The following is a 16,001-nucleotide window of genomic DNA, read 5'->3' on the forward strand; positions in this document are numbered from 1 at the left end:
GCAGTCAGGGTGGAATGAAAATGACATCAAAGTCAGGGATAAATGGAGATGGGTGATCCACTGTGTCGACCCCTAAATTGGAACAGCCGAAAGAAGAAGAACTGACACCAGGAGTCCATAACAGTTTGGGCCTAAATTTCTCATGAGTAGGCCCATTGTTATTTTTACGATTGTTAAATAAAGTACTAGGGTGTCTCACTTGATTATTAAAAATGAAAAAGAACAGAACAACAACAACAACAACATTTATTTATATAGCACATTTTCATACAAATAACGGAGCTCAAAGTGCTTTACATGGTGAAGAAAGAGAAAAAAAGACAAAATAAGAATTAAAATAAGAGAAGACTAATTAACATAGAATAAAAGTAAGGTGGAGCGGCACGGTGGCGCAGTGGGTAGCGCCGCTGTCTCACAGTTAGGAGACCTGGGTTCGCTTCCCGGGTCCTCCCTGAGTGGAGTTTGCATGTTCTCCCCGTGTCTGCGTGGGTTTCTTCCCAAAGACATGCAGTTGAGGTAGATTGGCAATTCTAAATTGGCCGGTGTGTTTGTGTGTGTCCTGCAGTGGGTTGGCACCCTGCCCGGGATTGGTTCCTGCCCTGTGTTGGCTGGGATTGGCTCCAGCAGACCCCCGTGACCCTGTGTTCAGATTCAGTGGGTTGGAAAATGGATGGATGGATATCATAGATAGATATCTAGATAGATAGATATTAAAGGCACTATATGATAGATACATGTTAAAGGCACTATATCATAGATAGATACTTTATTAATCCTCAAGGGGAAATTCCCATACTCCAGCAGCAGCAAACTGATAATAACAATATTAAATTAAAGAGTGATAACAATGCAGGTATACAGACAGACAATAACTTTTTATGATGTTAACGTTTACCCCCCGGGTGGAATTGAAGAGTCACATAGTGTAGGGGAGGAACGATCTCCTCAGTCTGTCAGTGGAGCAGGATGGTGACAGCAGTCTGTCGCTGAAGCTGCTCCTCTGTCTGGAGATGATCCTGTTCAGTGGATGCAGTGGACTCTCCATGATTGACAGGAGTCTGCTCAGCGCCCGTCGCTCTGCCACAGATGTCAAACTGTCCAACTCCGTGCCTACAATAGAGCCTGCCTTCCTCACCAGTTTGTCCAGGCGTGAGGTGTCCTTCTTCTTTATGCTGCCTCCCCAGTACACCACCGCATAGAAGAGGGCATTCACCACAACTGTCTGATTGAACATCTGCAGCATCTTACGCCAGCCTTCTAAGGAAGTATAGTCGGCTCTGTCCTTTCTTGCACAGAGCATCAGTATTGGCAGTCCAGTCCAGTTTATCATCCAGCTGCACTCCCAGGTATTTAAATAACCCTTGGACATGGCACCAGCCCTCCACAGGGTGAACACACACACAGCATAAGGCCAATTTAGCACCACCAGTCCACCTGATGTGCATGATTTTGGACTGTGGGGGGGAACCAACATGGACACGGGGAAAACATGCGAACTACACACAGGAAGAACTCGGATGTGCACCCCGTTCTCCTTAATGTGAGCTGGCAGTAATGCCACTGTGCCACCCTTTTTCTTGAAACTTTTTTTTTTTTATTATTTAGTTGTTTTCGTATCAATTAAATTCTGTGCAATCATGAAGATTTACACTTAATTAAGTAATAAAAAACACAGTAGTAAAGTGGCTTTAAACTATTTATTCTTATAAAGCACAAAATGCCTTTACATCTGTTGATACTTTGTTTGCAGTGTTGAAACCCTGAACGTGAAAAAATTACCAAAAATATATATAAAACAGTGAACATTTAGCCAGTATAAAAACAACATTTTTTAATTGCTCAGATTCTTCTAAAATCCACTGGCAATACAAACTCTAATTCACTGCATTGCTTACTCTGTGACGTCAATAAAAAGTGCAAAACTGTGGGGTACAAACCATCACGGGGCCAATGAGGGACTTACTGAATGAACTTGTCCTGCCAGCCATTAAAACATTTTGGGACACTCAAGGAACTTTGCAAAGGAACCGCTAGTAGCAGACCCCGCAATGTGCCAATGTGAGATTTAATAGGGTTTCTCAAGCCCACACTACCCAAGGCCTGCCCAGAGGGGGCTACTATGTGAACGTTTGTTGCATACTCATTCCAAATATTTAGGAAGTTAACAAACTCTTATAGTGATAAAGTTATTCCTGGCGATTTAGAACTTTGAGCCTGAACTTTATAGCCAGGTTACATGGTTACTAGGAATTTCTCTACTTAATTGACATTTTATTCAAGGGTGATGCGTATTAAAATTCGCGTATGCACTATAGGGTGATTTGTATTGAAAAACATATTTAAAGCTAAATTACAAAACTGGGTGGCTGGCAGGGCCGGATTTTCCTATAGGCTAACTAGGCTTCAGCCTAGAGCCTCAAGATCAAGAGGGGCCTACATTCAAATTGTTAGCACAATTTTATTATCTCTCATGTAATTTACAAACTTAAAAATGGAAGGTGAAAGGGCCTCATAAGTGGAATAGCCTAGGGCCTCTTTTCATATAAATCCAGCCCTGGTGGCTGGGCTTTGATCTAAATGGGCCCTATACTGGCACCTGGTGCCTCTAATGTAAAACCTGAAATAAAGGTGTGATATTCCATCTATCCAGCTATATCCTAACTACAGGGTCACAGGGGTCTGCTAGAGACAATCACAGGATACAAACGGGACAATTTAGAATCGACAATACACCTAACCTACATGGCTTTAGATTGTGGGAGGAAGGCAGGGTACCCGGAGGAAACCCACGCAAACACGGGGAGAACATGCAAACTCCGCACAGGGAGGACCCGGGAAGGGAACCCAGGTCCCCTAACTGCGAGGCAGCAGCGCTACCCACTGCGCCACCAGGTGTGATACGGTTACACATAATACTATTCAGGGTCACCGAGGCCTGAAGCATATTTCAGAAACATTGGATGAAACACCGGAGCCTGAAGATGGTGCCAGTCACCTCAGAAACCACCCGGGCACACGCCCTTGCAGAATCATTTTGGAATTGCCAATTAAATGTGAATATAAACATTTTTGGACTCTAACATAAGAGATTACTTTATGAAATTACTTTCATAAGAAATAACATATGGAAACTAACGTGCAGACTCCTCACGAACATTGTATGGTATGGCTAGGCGGAAAGTCTGACGCCTCGGCGTCTGTGAGATAGCAACTTTCACTTTTGCGCCAGAGAGAGATGAAACAATGGAGGTGTCTGTTACATATAAATTTAACAGTCAGTTCTGATTAAGACAAGGAGGGACATCTTTCCGACTTAATGATTGTATGGATCGAGGACTGACACTTCAAATAAGACGCAAATCTAGAAATAAAGTGTGCAGGCGGTACGAGTCCTCTTCCAAAGTCGCGCATTCAAGACTCGACACCTGCAATTCTATCTTTGACCTCTAGATGTCAGCATAATCATTCTATTCCCTCCGTTTTTATTACTTGCGGTTAAGTGAGAACAGCGTAAAGCAGAGTGGCGCAGCGGAAGCGTGCTGGGCCCATAACCCAGAGGTCGATGGATCGAAACCATCCTCTGCTATCTCTTTAACCCCCTTACAGGGGATGAACAAACCAGTGTGTTTCTTCGTGCCGGTCCCAACCCCGGATAAATGGGGAGGGTTACGTCAGGAAGGGCATCCGGTGTGTAAACTTTGCCAAATCAATATGCGGACAACAATACACATTTCCATACCAGATCGGTCGAACCCCGGTTTAACAACGACCGCCAACAGGGTGCTGTCGGAAATTGGTCTACTGTTGGCCAAAGAAGAAGAGGGGGGAGACGTGTCCGGAGGCAAGAGGAAAGGAGGAAAGTAAAGAGAGTGGAACTGAGGGTAGGAACTTTGAATGTTGGCAATATGACTGGTAAGGGAAGAGAGCTAGTAGATATGATGGAGAGAAGGAAGGTTGAAATATTGTGTATGCAATGCAAGAAGCAAAATGGAAGGGGAGTAAGGCCAGGTGGATTGGAGGAGGAATCAAATTGATTGTCTGTCTGTATACCTGCATTGTTATCACTCTTTAATTTAATATTGTTCTTTATCAGTATGCTGCTGCTGGAGTATGGGAATTTCCCCTTGGGATTAATAAAGTATCTATCTATCTATCTATCTATCTATCTATCTATCTATCTATCTATCTATCTATCTATCTATCTATCTATCTATCTATCTATCTATCTATCTATCATATAGTGCCTTTAATATCTATCTATCTATCTATCTATCTATCTATCTATCTATCTATCTATCTATCTATCTATCTATCTATCTATCCTGCCTACTATACTAAAACTAACATCTATCTATCTATCTATCTATCTATCTATCTATCTATCTATCTATCTATCTATCTATCTATCTATCTATCTATCCTGCCTACTATACTAAAACTAACATCTATCTATCTATCTATCTATCTATCTATCTATCTATCTATCTATCTATCTATCTATCTATCTATCTATCTATCTATCTATCCTGCCTACTATACTAAAACTAACATCTATCTATCTATCTATCTATCTATCTATCTATCTATCTATCTATCTATCTATCTATCTATCTATCTATCTATCTATCTATCTATCTATCTATCTATCTATCTATCTATCTATCTGAATTGTTCTATCATGGTGTGGATAGAAGGAGACATGGGGTAGGAGTTATTCTGAAAGAACAGTATGTCAAGAGGTGAAAAGAGTGTCAGGCAGAGTAATGATTATGAAGGTGGAAATTGAAGGTGTGATGATGAATGTTGTTAGTGCATATGCCCTGCAAATTGGGTGTGCAATGGGAGAGAAAGAAGATTTTTGGAACGAGTTGGATGAAGTGATGAACAGTGTACCCAAGAGACAGAAAGTGGTGATTGGAGAGGATTTCAATGGGCATGTTGGTGAAAAGAACAGTGGAGATGAGGCGGTGATGGGTAGGTATGGTGTCAAGGAGAGGAATGAAGAATGTCAGAGGATAGTGGATTTTGCCAAAAGGATGGACATTGCTGTGGTGAATACGTATTTTGAGAAGAGGGAGGAACATAGGGTGACGTACAAGAGTGCAGGAAGATGCACATAGATAGATAGGTAGATTACATCCTATCCATATTACTAACCGAGAATGCTAAACCGGATGATGGACGCAGGCACATCCGGCAATGGGCCGTAGCTGCAAAAAGACGTACTGCGCAGGCGCAAAAACAGTCCGCGAGGGTCGGCTGAGGAGCCGAGAAAGGCGGAGAGAAGAGGGCGAGAGAGGCGGATGAGGGGCCGCGAGAGGCGTACAAGACCACAGAAAAAAGGAGTGAGCACAGGAAAAATTGAGAAATGAGGCGCAAAGAGCACCGAAAAAAGGAAACGGCACATAAAAAAGTATTCAAACGCAAGCAAAGCACGAAACACATTGCACACGAAACTAGACCAAAAAAAAAAAAAAAAAAAAAAGAGGCTCACGCACAACAGCAAGGCACCCCCCCCCCCCCCCCCCCTACAGGCACCGGATGGGACACACACCGAGAGGGGGATTCAACAAGCCCATGGAACACAAAAAAAAAGAACACAAAACCACCCCACAGACCCTACAAGCAAGGGACGGGACACACACAAAGAGGGGGATTCAACAAGACACAGGAACACAAAAAGAAAGAAGACGCTCGCGCGACAACAATCCTCAACCCCCCCCCCCACACACACACATCCATAAGAAGTGACACCCAAAGCCACATATTCTAAAGTGAACATCAACACCTTCACACTAGACAGCATAGGTGTCAGCATTGGTGGATCTCCTTACAATAAAGCACTATTAACTGTTCAACTGCAGAAAAGGAAACATATTAACAGTGACTGCGATCCTCCTTATTACTTATCCATATTTCGCATGCTGAGAAAGAAACAAGTCATGAATACACGGTCACGGGTACAAAACGAAAAGGAAAGGATAACAGGAACAAACACACGAAAACGAAAGAAACAACAAAATAGACGGCTATGCAGCATAGGTGGATCTCATTACAATAAGGCACTATTAACCGTTCAACCGCAGAAAAGGCTCCATATTAACAGTGAGTGCAATTCTCCTTATTACTTATCCATATTTCTAAAAGAAAAAATGTCTCGACTCCAAAAACGCAAAGCTCAACTAAAGCTTCTAACTAACGATGTACCTAAAAGTAAAAACTTTATGAACTGCATTAGATCCTACAATGGTTCATTTGCTTTTGCATATACCGGAGTAAATATCAGGCCACCAAAAGGCAATGGCCCATACTACTTTCGCATATGTGCACAAATACTGCATCGCATTGGAACAGTGCACCCTGAAACAAATCAACAACGCAAATATGCACAAATCTACATCCTAGATCCACATGACGCAAACTATCAATCAAAGTGCTGCATCGCAACAGGCACGGATTCAAAACAAAACACCTCCCGTCTCAGACATACGTTAATGGCAGCGAAGGCTACAACGGGCTTCTCACACAGCACAGGCAAATCGATTACAGCTCCAAAACAACACGTCCCAAATACTACACATGCAACAACGCGCCTCTCAAACGGCACAAGAAAAACATACACCACTAAAATTCATTCGGATTAATGAATGTCATTTGCAATCATTGTCATTCAGTTCACTTCCCTGAAGAAACAACTGGAAATACAAGTAATACATTTACACGTTGTTGTCAAAAGGGTCAAATTAGACTGCCTTCTTTACATTCATATCCTGAATATCTACAGAAGCTTCTAACTGATGATGTACCTGAAAGTGAAAACTTTATCAACTGCATTAGATCCTACAAATCGGTATCCACTATGAACATTAACGGTGGCACTGCACGTGACATCCGTCTTGAAATAATGTTGTTTATTGATAAATGTACAATGGCATCCAGTCACTTACTCAACACCATTCATAAACTTCTACAAACGTTTATGAATAATAATATTCGATTTGAAGGAAAGGTACTTTTATGAGGAGGAGATTTTAGACAGTGATTATCTATTCTTCCACATGCCATGCGCTCAGCTATTGTTCAGTGCACCTTAAAATACGCAGACAATTGGCATTGCTTTCAAAAGATACAGTTAGTAAAAAAGATACGATGTCCAGAACCAGATCATAACAATTGCTTATTACAACTGAGAGATGGTACACTCACCAATACAGATGGACTTCAGGCACATATTATTACAATTCCTCAAGCCTTTATCTGCGACAACTTAGTTACAGAGACATTTGGAACAGCAATCTCATTAGACCAAATGCCCCTTTTAACACAAGGCACTATATTATGTCCAAAAAATATTAATATGGAAAACATTAATACCCAAGTCATTCCATTACTTCCTGGAGAGACACAACTCTTTCTAAGCTCTGACAAACTTGACTCTGATCACAACAATAACCATCTTAAATGACCTTACAAGTTCTGAGCTGGAATTACCTTTTACACTTAAACGGCGTGTACAAAGAAATTTTCAAATAAACCTTTACACTGTGCCACACACTTTATTGTTTGCTTTCTATTTGCATCATCTACACCGTCACACTATTCTATATCTCATTCATACATCACGCTCTTTGTCATTCCCAACACCAGGGGTTGGCGAGCGAAGCGAGCAGGGGGCGGAGCCCCCTAGTGTAGAAGAGTTGATATGAAGGATATTGAAGACTGCAAAGTGATGGCAGGGGAAAGTGTAGCTAAGCAGCATAGGATGGTGGTCTGTAGGATGACGACGGAGATCAAGAAGAGGACGAGAATGAGGGCAGAGCCAAGGATCCAATGGTGGAAGTTGAAAAAGGAAGACTGCAAGGTTGAGTTTAGGGAGGAGGTGAGTTACCAGACATCTGGGCAACTACAGCAGATGTAGTAAGTGTGACAGCAAGAAGGGTGCTTGGCGTGACATCTGAAAAGAGGAAGGAGGAAAAGGAAACCTGGTGGTGGAATGAGGAAATACAGGAGAGTATACAGAGGAAGAGGATGGCAAAGAAGAAGTGGGAGAGTCAGAGAGATGCAGAAAGTAGACAAGAGTACAAGGAGATAAGGCACAAGGTGAAGAGAGAGGTGGCGAAGGCTAAAGAAAAGGCATATGATGAGTTGTATGAGAGGTTGGACACTAAGGAGGGAGAAAAGGACCAGTGGGCTAGACAGAGGGACCAAGCTGGGAAAGATGTGCAGCAGGTTAGGGTGATACAGGATAAAGATGGAAACATACTCGCAAGCGAGGAGAGTGTGCTGAGCAGATAGAAAGAGTACTTGGAGAGGCTGATGAATGAAGAGAACTGACATACCTATGGAAGCATGGAGGTGTTTAGGAGAGATGACAAGGGAGTTTTTAACCAGATTGTTTAATGGAATCTTGGAAGGTGAGAGGATGTCTGAGGAGTGGAGAAAAAGTGTACTGGTGCTGATATTTAAGAATAAGGGGGATGTGCAGGACTGCAGTAACTGCAGGGAAATAAAACTGATGAGCCACAGCATGAAGTTATGGGAAAGAGTAATGGAAGCTCAGTTAAGAAGTGAGGTGATGATTAGTGAGCAGCAGGATGGTTTCATGCCAAGAAAGAGCACCACAGATGCAATGTTTGCTCTGAGGGTGTTGATGGAGAAGTTTAGAGAAGGCCAGAAGGAGTTGCATTGCGTCTTTGTGGACTTGGAGAAAGCAAATGACAGGGTGACTGAGAGGAGTTGTGGTATTGTATGAGGAAGTCAGGAGTGGCAGAGAAGTACGTAAGAGATGTACAGGATATGTACGAGGGAAGTGTGACAGTGGTGAGGTCTGGGCAGGAGTGGCGGAGGTGGGATTACATCAGGGATCAGCTCTGAGCCCTTTCTTATTTGCAATGGTGATGGACAGGTTTACAGACGAGATTAGACATGAGTCCCCGTGGACTATGATGTTTGCTGATGACATTAGGAAGGTTTATGGATGTGGTGAGAGAGAACAGGTGATGGGTGTAACAGAACAAGATGCAGAGGACAGAAAGATATGGAAGAAGATGATCTGCTGTGGCAACCCCTAACGGGAGCAGCCGAAAGAAGAAGAAGAAGCTTAAGAGAGAGAAGAGCTGAGCTTCCTCTTTATGCACCTCACCTATTTTGAACTCAGCGCATCTGCCCGTGGACAGCGCTGCTCGCTTTATTTCTTCGGCACGGACTCGGGTCTGACAGCGTGGAGTTAGCCTGTTAGCACCATGTCTATCGGTCTTCTCCCTTTGGATTCCTTCTTTTCCGCACATTTTAAACAGGTGCCGATTAGTCGGAAATAAATGTGTTCTCCCGTCCATACTGTCGGAATAGGACTCGTCTATAATGAAAAATAACAATTCAGTAAATTGATGAAAAGGGGTGGATACCGACTGTTAATGTGCTACACAGCAGCTGCAAATCTTAATTTCGGTTTTCTCGGTGTTCCCGCACATTCCAAAGACGAGCATACTGGCCTGATTGGTGTCTCTGTCGTAGCCCCTACATGTTAGCCTGTAGGGCTTGCACTGACCGCGAGAGGCGCTAATGCTTTCATGTTTTGCTTCACCTTCATCTCGATGTGACCGAAATAAATTGATTAAGAAAATGGATGGGTGGAGCACACCACAAAAAGCAATCACTTGAGCCTTCACTAGGATTATATGTATCAGTGAACTAGTAACTGAAAAGTTAACTAAAACAAAGTTTAAAGACGTGTTATAGATTGAACCCAAGAAGTTCAAGATCAGAATCAAAAATATCATCAGGAAAGCATTGAAAGAATTCGGCGTGGGAAGGTCAGAATGAGTGACTGTCCTGGAAGCTCAGCGCCACCAGACCTTCTTTGTATTGTAAGAGATCGGTTTACCCTTGGCGCATTCATTTCATTTTTGATTTATGCCCCCATACCGTTACACTCAATTAGGCAAGATCCCGCATCGTTTTGCGAATTTCACATGGTGTCTCACTCGTTTCTCAGTGTTAAGAAATCGCAGGGCTAGGGGGTATAGTTTGGGGGTGGGGTAGGGTAGGGGTGGGGGGTAAGTCCCTCACGAAGTATTTGCATCATCTATCAATGTATAAAATCAAATGGCGGCTTGGAGGGGTGCCCCCTTGGGCTTTTGCGCAACGTTCCGTGTCTGAACCAAATATGATAGAGAAATAGACTAGGGGCTTAGCGCCAGGCGTGTCACTAGCTTTAGCATTGATTAGGGGCGCACCTCCTTAGTTAATGCCACCAGTCGTATATTGGAGTAGTGGGATTCTTTACTTTTTTGTGGTCAAGGAATGGGTACGGGGAAGGAGTTCCGAAGTCGAAAACGTGGAGGGAATCCCTTTGGAGCTTTCCAGGGTCGATGAATGGCCGGGGGTTATGGGTGTGAGTGCTGGTGGGTGGTCTTTGGTTCATAATGTAGTTTTGTGAAGTTGCTAAGTGGGGGTGGGTTTCCCTTTGGAATTTTCTATCTATCTACAGTGCATCCAGAAAGTATTCACAGTGCATCACTTTCTCCACATTTTGTTATGTTACAGCCTTATTCCAAAATGGATTAAATTCATTTTTTTCCTCAGAATTCTACACACAACACCCCATAATGACAACTTGAAAAAAAGTTTACTTGAGGTTTTTGCAAATTTATTAAAAATAAAAAAAACTGAGAAATCCCATGTACATAAGTATTCACAGCCTTTGCTCAATACTTTGTTGATGCACCTTGGGCAGCAATTACAGCCTCAAGTCTTGTTGAATATGATGCCACAAGCTTGGCACACCTATCCTTGACCAGCTTCACCCATTCCTCTTTGCAGCACCTCTCAAGCTCCATCAGGTTGGATGGGAAGCGTCGGTGCACAGCCATTTTAAGATCTCTCCAGAGATGTTCAATCGGATTCAAGTCTGGGCTCTGGCTGGGCCACTCAAGGACATTCACAGAGTTGTCCTGAAGCCACTCCTTTGATATCTTGGCTGTGTTCTTAGGGTCGTTGTCCTGCTGAAAGATGAGCCATCACCCTAGTCTGAGGTCAAGAGCGCTCTGGAGCAGGTTTTCATCCAGGATGTCTCTGTACATTGCTGCAGTCATCTTTCCCTTTATCCTGACTAGTTTCCCAGTTCCTGCCGCTGAGAAACATCCCAACAGCATGATGCTGCCACCACCATGCTTCACTGTAGGGATGGTATTGGCCTGGTGATCCTGGTGACGCCTGGCATTCACACCAAAGAGTTCAATCTTTGTTTCATCAGACCATAGAATTTTCTTTCTCATGGTCTGAGAGTCCTTCAGGTGCCTTTTGGCAAACTCCAGGCGGGCTGCCATGTGCCTTTTACTAAGGAGTGGCTTCCGTCTGGCCACTCTACCATACAGGCCTGATTGGTGGATTGCTGCAGAGATGGTTGTCCTTCTGGAAAGTTCTCCTCTCTCCACATAGGACCTCTGGAGCTCTGACAGAGTGACCATCGGGTTCTTGGTCACCTCCCTGACTAAGGCCCTTCTTCCCCGATCGCTCAGTTTAGATGGCCGGCCAGCTCTAGGAAGAGTCCTGGTGGTTTCGAACTTCTTCCACTTACGGATGATGGAGGCCACTGTGCTCATTGGGACCTTCAAAGCAGCAGAAATTTTTCTGTAACCTTCCCCAGATTTGTGCCTCGAGACAATCCTGTCTCGGAGGTCTACAGACAATTCCTTTGACTTCATGCTTGGTTTGTGCTCTGACATGAACTGTCAACTGTGGGACCTTGTATAGACAGGTGTGTGCCTTTCCAAATCACGTCCAGTCAACTGAATTTACCACAGGTGGACTCCAATGAAGCTGCAGAAACATCTCAAGGATGATCAGGGGAAACAGGATGGACCTGAGCTCAATTTTGAGATTCATGGCAAAGGCTGTGAATACTTATGTACATGTGCTTTCTCAATTTTTTTATTTTTAATAAATTTGTAAAAACCTCAAGTAAACTTTTTTCATGTTGTCATTATGGGGTGTTGTGTGTAGAATTCTGAGGAAAAAATGAATTTAATCCATTTTGGAATAAGGCTGTAACATAACAAAATGTGGAAAAAGTGATGTGCTGTGAATACTTTCCGCATGCACTCTATCTATCTATCTATCTATCTATCTATCTATCTATCTATCTATCTATCTATCTATCTATCTATCTATCTATCTATCTATCTATCTATCTATCTATCTATCTATCTAGCGTCTTAGCGATGCTCTGTTATATGAACTCTTGCTGTTAAAGTCAATTTGGCATTTCATGTAATTAGATGGGAATCTATTTGTTTGTTCTTTCATTTTGTTCAGATATACGTCATATTAGGAGAACGAAGCGCTTGTGCATTAGAAGGGGCGTTGTGTGTTTTTTGTATCAGCTGACATAATCAGCAATCATCGACATTTTGCCAAGGTTGCGAATATTATAATGTCCCCATTCCTACATTTACATTTTCAGTGAGATTAAAATCACACAATAATATTAGATACTGTGACGTCCCGTCGAATAACACACTCAGGAGCCGCTTGTCCGGGGAAGTCTTCCAAAATGCCGACTGGCTTTTTATTCAATCTGCCGCGATATAAACGGTGCCCTACAGCCAGGGCCGGATTTTCCTATAGGCTAACTAGGCTTCAGCCTAGGGCCTCAAGATCAAGAAGGGCCTACATTCAAATTGTTAGCAAAATTAAAATTACACTATTCTAAAAACAGTGAACACTAAAACACTGAACCGAAAATAAGGAGAAATTCTACGCATATGACTAATAAACAAACATAAAAATGTAATGGTTAAGATCAACGCGTATTACGTATTTTATTATCTCTCATGTAATTTACAAACTTAAAAATGGAAGGTGAAAGGGCCTCATAAGTGGAATAGCCTAGGGCCTCTTTTCATATAAATCCGGCCCTGCCTACAGCCGCCTGTTGTCTGGGTCACGGGGACACCTCCAAAATAACAAAGACCAATCACCTTCGTCCTATCTACCTCTCTTACTCTAAAAACAGTTACTTCCCTTCTTTACACCTTATACTGTTCTCCACTTTCTCCAGCTTCCAACTCAAACTTCCGGCCACACCCCCCTTTTTGTCACGCCCCATTAATTAACCCAGATCCCTGTCACTCATCTCTCTCTAGGGAGGTGCCCCAAGCCCTTACAAACAGGGTTCCCTCAAGACTCCACCCCAACACTGCTTCCCTTCCCTATAGCCCATGCAATGGCAAGACACGTCACAATACTATATGCTCAGGAATTAAATTACAGTAAATGTAACAAATGCTGTCCTGTAAAGTGCCCCTCGTCCCATTTGTGAGTCGCTGGCCATCAAGAGTCTGCTGCGCACGTCACTGTCGCCGTTATTTCTTATAAAGCGCCGTCCCAGTCGTGGAACATTAACGGTATCGCTTGTTAATGATAAACGTGGTGCCGTGACGAATGATCTTTGTGCGTTGTGTTTATTTTTTTCTCCCGTTTGCTCAGATTATACTAAATAAGCATGGAATGTGTGAAGCACGTTTAAATAAAAGAATGACTCATCTATTGATTTAAGGACTGCAGTCTCTAAATAGTTGAAAATGAATAATAAGAACCGAACGGATAAGCGCACCGTCCCAGAAACTTTACATTCGGGGGTGTCCGGAAGCGGGTGGATGAAGATGAAGATGAAGAAGAAGTACAAGACTCCTTTTTCCGATCCCTTCACAAAAATACATCAGAATGCATTTTGGCACCATCTTCACTCGCACAGCAGGCTGCCACAGCCGAGGTGTTAAAATCAACACTTTCCGAGTGCACACACGAGCCCGTCCCAAAAAAAGTGTTACATTAACACTTAGAAAAGCGCTGGGATGTTAACACCGGAGCGGTGTGGCGGTTTCTAATTAACACTGAAGCAGTGATGGGTAAAAAAAAAAAAGAAAAGAAAAAAAAAAAGAAAAGAAACCAAGAGCTTGTGTGCGTCTGAATGAGCGTCAGGACTCAGAAGCGCAGCCCTAAGGTGTCGAGAACGGAAGTCGGTGGGACGCGATCTCCTCGGAGTGTTAATTTTGACTTTAGACGAGATAAAAAATAAATCAGTGAAAGTGACAATTAAAAAATATCCACGTTACGTTTATAGCGCATCATTTGCATTTAAGGCAAATCATACATATGGGAAATGTGAATATATACTGTAAGTTAACACATCTTAATAATTGACGTCACAGAAAAAAACATTTTAATATGTTTACCTTTGTTAAATTAAATCTTACTGAATCTAACAAAGTGCAGCCTAGAAATTCATTTGCGTTTAATTAAATTTGTGTACTCCCACATCCAGAGCTGGATTAACCATTAAGCAAAATAATCACGTGCTTGTGGCATCAAGGGAAGGAGGTGTCGATGCACCACAGAAATTTTCCATTGCAAATGGGTCACCTGAACCAGGCTTCACAAAAAAGGGGATCCCACATTAAATGACCAAAAAAAACATACATCCGGTAATTATACAATAATGAAATACTGTAGTAGTAATAGTGGTTAATGATATTCACTCTTGGCCACTTTATTAGGTATACCTTGCTAGTACGGAGTTGGACCCCCTTTAAGAGCTGCCGTAATTCTTCCATCCATCATCCAACCCGCTATATCCGAACTACAGGGTCTGCTGGAGCCAAACCCGGGCGCAAGGCAGGAAACATACCCCGGGCAGGGCACCAGTCCACCGCAGGGCACACACACACCAAGCGACAATTTAGAATTGCCAGTGCACCTAACCTGCATGTCTTTGGGAGGCAACCCATGCAGACACGGGGAGAACATACAAACTCCATGCAGGGAGAACCCGGGAAGTGAACACACCACAAAAAGCAATCACTTGAGCCTTCATTAGGATTATATGTATCAGTGAACTAGTAACTGAAAAGTTAACTAAAATAAAGTTTAAAGACGTGTTATAGATTGAACCCAAGAAGTTCAAGATCAGAATCAAAAATGTCATCAGGAAAGCATTGAAAGAATTCGGCGTGGGAAGGTCAGAATGAGTGACTGTTCTGGAAGCTCAGCGCCACCAGACATTCTCTGTATTGTAAGAGATCGGTTTACCCTTGACGCATTCATTTCATTTTTGATTTATGCTCTTGTACTGTTAGACTCAATTAGGCAGGATCCCGCATCATTTTGCGAATTTTACATGGTGTCTCACTCGTTTTTCTGTGTTAAGAAATCGCAGGGCTAAGGGGTATAGTTTGGGGGTAGGGTGGGGGTGGGGGGTAAGTCCCTCACGAAGTATGGCAATGTTTATCCTTCAGTACCTGTTGGCTATGCAGCACATATGAAAGAAACGTATGAGAATATGGAACTGTTGCTGAAGCACGTCCAGTATAGCAGGTACAACTGGAATATCTGCAGAGATCTTCAAGTCGTTCCTCTGTTACTAGGACTGCAGCTCAGCTATATAAAGTACTGTAATCCCTCCTCCATCGCGGGGGTTGCGTTCCAGAGCCACCCGCGAAATAAGAAAATCCGCGAAGTAGAAACCATATGTTTATATGGTTATTTTTATATTGTCATGCTTGGGTCACAGATTTGCGCAGAAACACAGGAGGTTGTAGAGAGACAGGAACGTTATACAAACACTGCAAACAAACATTTGTCTCTTTTTCAAAAGTTTAAACTGTGCTCCATGACAAGACAGAGATGACAGTTCTGTCTCACAATTAAAAGAATGCAAACATATCTTCCTCTTCAAAGGAGTGTGCGTCAGGAGCACAAAATGCCAGAGAGAGACAGAGAAAAGCAAACAAATCAATAGGGCTGTTTGGCTTTTAAGTATGCGAAGCACCGCAGGTACAAAGCTGTTGAAGGCGGCAGCTCACACCCCCTCCGTCAGGAGCAGAGAGAGAGAGAGAGAGAGAGAGAGAGACAGATAAAAAAATCAATACGTGCCCTTCGTGCTTTTAAGTATGCGAAGCACCATGCAGCATGTCGTTTCAGGAAGCAGCTGCACAAAAGAT

General features: G+C 42.9%; 1 non-coding gene across 1 annotated transcript; it reads left to right on the plus strand.

The window, feature by feature from the left end:
- The first annotated feature begins 3,514 nt into the window (after positions 1-3,514).
- Positions 3,515-3,586, plus strand: trnam-cau (transfer RNA methionine (anticodon CAU)). Its single transcript has one exon. It is a non-coding gene; the product is annotated as a tRNA-Met (tRNA).
- The last annotated feature ends 12,415 nt before the right edge of the window (positions 3,587-16,001 follow it).

Source organism: Erpetoichthys calabaricus, chromosome 10, assembly GCF_900747795.2.
Source record: "Erpetoichthys calabaricus chromosome 10, fErpCal1.3, whole genome shotgun sequence".
Classification (NCBI taxonomy): Eukaryota; Metazoa; Chordata; class Cladistia; order Polypteriformes; family Polypteridae; genus Erpetoichthys; species Erpetoichthys calabaricus.